The 6,645-nt window shown below is 31.9% G+C and overlaps 1 long non-coding RNA gene across 2 annotated transcripts; it reads right to left on the bottom strand.

Annotated features, from left to right (window-relative positions):
• Positions 1-723: 723 nt before the first annotated feature.
• On the bottom strand, positions 724-4,945 carry LOC145097218 (uncharacterized). 2 transcript variants are annotated; one of them, XR_013704275.1, is made up of 6 exons: positions 4,583-4,945; positions 3,602-3,756; positions 3,058-3,219; positions 2,451-2,541; positions 944-991; positions 724-867 (listed from the first exon to the last, which is right to left on the bottom strand). It is a non-coding gene; the product is annotated as an uncharacterized LOC145097218 (long non-coding RNA). The 2 variants fall into 2 exon arrangements; XR_013704273.1 differs by lacking the exon at positions 3,602-3,756 and having other exon boundaries at positions 4,583-4,932.
• Positions 4,946-6,645: the final 1,700 nt, after the last annotated feature.

Here is a 6,645-nt window from a genome sequence, read left to right as displayed (position 1 = left end):
CCTTTGTAAACTTGTATTTTCCCATATCTCGTATCTTATTAATGAGGAATGTATAGATACAAACTAGGTTTACACCGGTGTATCATGCGGGCTGATAAAAAAAAATACGCACAAATATGTAAAAAATAAGGATTTCTAAAATGGTATTTCCCTAAAGTAGTGACATTTGGAGATGAGCACGGAAATTAGATATTTTTGACCACAAAAAGATAAACAATGTATCAATATTTCTATAATTAGGTTAAAAAAGTAATATTTTTATGAGTTTTAGAATCATGTACAAAACATTTCCAAATTCACATGAAACATCTACAATGCATGAAATGTTTGTGATTGGATTAATAAATTATCAATAGTCATGATCATGACTATTGATTTCAAATCCATCTGTGCACTACATGATCTATGTTAGATACACGAGTCAATTACAAGAAATATTAAATATTATTGAAATCGTTAGCACTTTTCTTCATATTACTATCTAAGAGAAGGTTATCTAGTGATTTCATAATGATAAAATATATTCTTTTCAATACCAGAATTAAATAATGTACTACAATTTGTTTTTGGGATAAATACAATAAATAGCAACGTTATTTCAGTTCTTTCAATTCTTCCGACTAATTCTTTCAATTCTTCCGATTAATACAACTTTACTAAAAAAACAATATAAGTGTCATCCAAATACAAAGCAAATGTTCAAAAATATAATCAGTAGGAATCTTCAAAATATAAGTTTTGAATAAGATATAATTGAAAGTACAATACTAAAATAGAAAATTTAAAATATTTTATAGATCACAAACATAGAGAAAAGCTAACACAAAACCCCAAACTCTACTTGAACCTTCTTCTAACCGCTTTAACCTATCAAAAGCACAATAGTTAGCAAAACAAAAGAAAATACACTCCGAGATTCTTAGCCCAAAAATTATCAAATTACCTTCTTTCCCTATTGCTTTCTTTTTTATTTCATATGTTTGTCTTCAATCTATGACCTCGAAATTGACATATAAAAAATACAATTAGAAAATTCAAACTACGCACAAAAGAAAAACAAGACATCCAAACTATTAAAACTTAGTACATTAATATAACTTTATATATAATAAGAGGTTATATCATATTGAGAAAGCACAATATATTTTCTATGTTTTAATATTTTGGATGTCTTATTATTAAAAGACTCAACTAATTAAACCATTACACTTTTTTTTATGGTTTAAGAAAATAACTTTTTCAGATTTTGAAAAGGGAAAAATATAGAGAAAGCACAATATATTTTCTCTATTTTATTGATTTTTTCACTTTGCTATTTCTTTTAGTGATTAAACTATTATTCTTTTTCACCTCTTAATAAAAAGAAAATTCATCAAATGACCGTACAAAACACAACTTTATTAAATAACTACGACTTCCGCAGAGAGGGCTTTGTGGAAGTCCTTACGCTCTGAGGAATAGGAAATCGCTTTGAGAAATTGGACACATGGGGGAAAAAGACAAAAAATGGTTTCATACAGTTCCATAGAGAGGGGCTCTGCAGAAATGAGTATACCTCTGCGGAACGCATGTACACCTATGAGGAAATGTCAGAAAAAATTTAATGCTTTGAGCTACCATTTCCTCAGAGAGGTGTACATGTGTTCCACAGAGGGGTATTGATTTCAGAGCCCCTCTCGACAGAACTATGTAAAAACACATTATTTTTTGTCTTTTTCCCCACGTGTCCGATTCCTTAGATCGTAAGGACTTTCACAAAGCCCCTCTCTGCTGACCATTTAATAAAGTTTTCTTTTTCATGGTCAGTTGCTACAAACACCCCCTTCTTTTGGTCATATGATGAGTTTTCTCTTTAATAAAAGAATTATATACAGATTACATCCCTATATTTGATCCAAATTGTTTTTAGAAATTACATTTCATGGTCGACTAAACTTCAAATGACAGGGCTAAACTTTGCATTAAAACATTTGATGGTTAAAACGTTAGCTTCAAATCTTGAACTTGTTCGTTTTAATGAAGATTTGAACTTAAATTTAGCTTTAGATATTTATTGGGTCAATTAAAATTCAAATAAAAAGTGAAGTTTAGCTTTTAACAAGTTGATTAAATTTCTAATTACAAACCATAAATATCTAATAAAACCTAAACTTTAGCTTAAAGTTTTTGAAGGGCTGGTTAAATTTGTTATAAAAAAACTACGATTTAGGCATCGACTTGATAACTTAGTTTAGTAATTAGACCGCATTTAGGTTGCAATCCTATGCGTTTCTTCATTGGCAGTGGTAGATATTCATTGTGGAGTCAAAGAGGGAAAATAGTAGAAATAAGGTACACCCTAGATAATGGAGTCTTTTGGTGTAGAATGATGCAACTGGTAGATTCTTAAAAAATTGAAAGAGTGAGTAAGATAGAGCATTGAGAGTGTAAGGGGGTGAAAATGGGCTTACAACTATATCTGATACAAGTAGAATCAACAATTATTATCTCTCGACCTTCTGAACCCATTTCCTCTTTACAATTCCAGCTTAGTTCTATCACCTAATCCAAGCAAATTACCATGTATAAACACATTTAGTCACAAGAATTTTGCAAATATGATATAAACATATGAACGGATCAAATTATATGGTTCATTTTGACATAGAAATAATAATGAAAAAAAAAACTAAATTTGAAACAAAGGTTATTTATGTGAAACCAAGAATACAAAAGCATAATTACCGAAGAAAAGTCCAATACATCTAACCATGCGAAACCTCTAGCAAATATATAGAATAAATAAATAAAACCATAACAACTACCAGTTTTCTTCATAAATATACATCTAACCATTTGAAACCTCTAGCAAATGTATAGAATAAATAAATAAAACCATAAAAACTACCAGTTTTCTTCAACATAGCGTTCGATTTAACTTATTGGTAGATCATAATTGATGAAAAACAGTGAGCTTCATCCAAAATTAGGTACATATACAAGAGCATAAAAACACCAAATCTCCTTTCATACTCCATTTGAAATTAGTAAAAAGAAGGAGCACAATATAATGGTTACCTCATATGAAGTGCATCACAACAAAACAATCTTTCCTCATACTCCCCCATAAATCCGTCTACCCACTCAGACAATTAGAATTCAAACCTCAAATATGAATTTATATGGAATAGTGCAGCTTTTTTTTCCCTTATAAACTTTCACATTTTACCACTCCTCCGGCTGAAAAATAAAAGAATGGGCTGATTAAATTTGGGAGTTGATTCATTGCACAGAAGTTGAAAACTCTTAATTATATCCAACCCAAGAGCGAGAATGAAGGCGGATGGGGTACTAAGAAGCACAAAGGGCATTATCGGAACTTCACTTGGTAATTTTGAGCCGAAAAATTAACGTTTGGGAGGGGCCTAGCAATTGTCCGGTGGCAAAAGAATACTTATTTATTAGGATGGAAGAAGAAGATAAAAGGAAAATGGCCACAATACAATGGGCCATATAAACTAGAAATACAATACATAACTAGACAAATACAATAGGTTCGTTAACAGGTAGTAATAGAGGAGAGCCAATAAGTATGTAAAGTGGAGCTCCTAAAAACCCTTACCAATTGTAAGAACAGCAATGGCATCTCATTAAATGAGCTAAATAATTACTTTGGCTGCATTGCATTTGTTACACTGGTCATTTCCACATACGAGCACCGAAAAAACTTTTTTTTTTCTCGTGTACAATCATCAATTTGCGTTACTAAATTGATGCCTGATCAAGGAATAAGCTGATAATCAAAATCGTACTTATTTTCAAAAAGAATTTCACACAAAAATTACCAAATAAATGGAACACAAGATAACGATGTTTTTCAAAACATAAACAAAATGACTACGTATTTCATACATTGGCTATGAAAATTGAGATTTACTTTGGTATATACCTTCTCCTGAAAAAGTGAAATATTTGTAGAATTCATTAAATTTGCCATAAACATTATTATAGAAAAAAGGAAAATTAAGATTTCGCAAATAAGAAGTGAGAGTCAAAAATTCTGCTAAAATGTGAGAATTATATATTTAATAAATACTTTCATTGGAAAACACAACTTCTAGTTTTACAGTATCCAACTTTAAAATAATTTGTTTTAAAACATTTGCGCTATACTGCTACGTCATCATCATGTAATGAAATTCAATATAATCGACAAATATAAAAGAGTTGCAAGTTAATTAGTGATTTAGTTATCTGGAAAATAATGTAACTCCGGGTATTTTTCTGTAAAGCAAATATTTTGAGTATTGATTTGAAGCCGGTTTTTAACGAATCAATTACAGTATATATTTTATGTACTTGTAATTACTAACTAGGAAAGAGGCACCGATGCTACGCATGGATAAAAAATTTTGGTTTTTAATTGGATTGTTTATTAGACAACATACAGTTCAAACACACAAATTGGATTATTTATTTAAAAACATAAACATATTTATATAATATAAGCTGCAGCTGTTCATCAGTTTATCGACATGAATGATAAAATCGGTAGAAAAATATTCTTGTTTATGCAACAATAAAAAGAAGGTTTGAGACTTACATCATCCTCATCCTCTAATTCCAAAAGCTGATGTGTCTTTCTAAGGTTGAGGCCAAAAGAAATTTAGATAAATGTTGCAAGAAACTACCTATCCATCTCCCTTTGACATTGTAGTTTGCTGTAAGTCTCCTTCCATACAGCCTCAGGAAGCTATACAGAAGTTTCACTAGCCATAGCAGTATATAAACACAAACTAATTTATAGACAAAAAAAGACAGAATTGCCCCTGTCCCATACCTAGGTGGATTTGTAAACAACAACACAATAAATATTTCTATGGAACTTGGGTTTGACCGATTTTCCGAGCAAAGCTTTAGATTTCACCCGTCATTTTGACGTCCATGATACTCTAGATAACATCGATGCCCTGTAAATTCACAGTCAAAAAAATAAAAACCAAATAATCATGAACTTGGATAAGTAATGAAAGAAATGTTCCATTTACTCATTTTTAAATAATTTATTACTTTTTTCTAATGACAAACTTTGAAATGTAAATAGTATTTGTAATGACAACTTTTGTAATATTTGACTGCCTTTTCCCTATAATAAATCATAAAATTTGATTGTTAGCATATTTATATCTACTTTTGTACTTCCATATAATTTAGGGACCATTGTTGTCGTAGTTAGATTCATTAAACATGTTTATCATCAAACGATTCATTAATACTAACATTGAGAGATTTTATATAAACAAATTTTAACAAAGGGTAGATTTCTACTTGGATCAAAAATGTTGTTTGGATCATAAGTTTAGGAATTTGGCTCCAAACGTCCCACTTGTGCTTTGAAGTCCAAACCTATGATACTCATCTTCCCAATATTAACTGCATTGAGTTTGAAGATATGCTTACCAACAACATCCAATCCAATTAATTCGGGCATGAACTGCCTAATATGCCCTTCTGCTGCTTAATCCGCTTTAAGTGTTTCACAGTCAAAAGAAATTGCAATCCGCCTCTTCTCTTGCTCCTTAGCAATCAAACCAACCACATCCTTCTCCCATCTGTCAAGGAACGAATTTTTTTTGTAACATTCCGACTCTCAGATAATATACTTAATTAATTTATATTCATGTTGTCATAGTGACTCGACGAGTTGGAGGCCCCAACTCGACGAGTAGAGTGCTAAATGGCCGTGTGACTTTTGAATTCTACTCGACGAGTAGGAGCCGAGTGTAAAAACCCTAAATTTTAGGGTTTGTGCCCTATTTAAAGGACCTTAAGCCTTCATTATTTCCTCCCTCATCAGCTTATCACGTCCAGACAGAAGCCCTAGTGAGTTAACCCATATTTTGAGTGTGTAAAGCCAAAAGTGCTTATTTCCTTGAAAAAGCTTGAAGAGTGAAGAACTTGGAACATGAAAGAGCCTTTAGATCCAGCTTTCATACAGTTGTAGCATCTATTTGGAGGTAAAATGTCCTTACCTTGACTCACCATTTATTAGATCTTTTCTTATGTGAGTTATGGATATTATGGTGCAAAAATAAGGACCATTCTTAGGTTAAGCATGTGCAGAGGATGTGGTTGCAGATTTGGACTCCTCTAGACCCTTTTATGCATAAAGTCTCAAGATTTATGGAGCTTCAACCTTCTTCTTGGCCTAAACCCCTTTTTGGGTATAGTTTTGAGTGTTCTAGCCTTGTGAGGCCTTGCATGTATGTAAAGCTAGCAACTTTACATGGTAACTCCATGCTAGGAGGTTAGATCTGGAGTTTGGAGCATTGAAATCGACTGACCTGAGAAATGGCTAGAAAACTCAAGGGGTTTAGTCAACATGAACTGTTGACTTGAGTGTTGACTTTCGTTGAATTATAGGGTTTGGACAATTGTGGACTTTGGAGACCATAGAGGGGTAAAATGGTCTTTTCACCCTTTAGATATTTGGTATAGGAATTAGCTTAACATCTCAGAGGAGTTACTAAAAATTATTAATTAGAGATGATTGTGATACATGTAGGCGGGGTCTAGTAATACCGTTGCGAACGAGATATTCTTGTTCTACCAACAAGGTGAGTCTTCTCACTATACTTACCTGAGTGGTATTATTGTGTGACCGGA

This window comes from Lactuca serriola, chromosome 1 (assembly GCF_051521515.1).
Source record: "Lactuca serriola cultivar US96UC23 chromosome 1, Lser_US96UC23_V15, whole genome shotgun sequence".
Lineage (NCBI taxonomy): Eukaryota > Viridiplantae > Streptophyta > Magnoliopsida > Asterales > Asteraceae > Lactuca > Lactuca serriola.
Note: the sequence above shows the minus strand (reverse complement) of the source record. Positions and strands in the feature narration are given on the sequence as shown.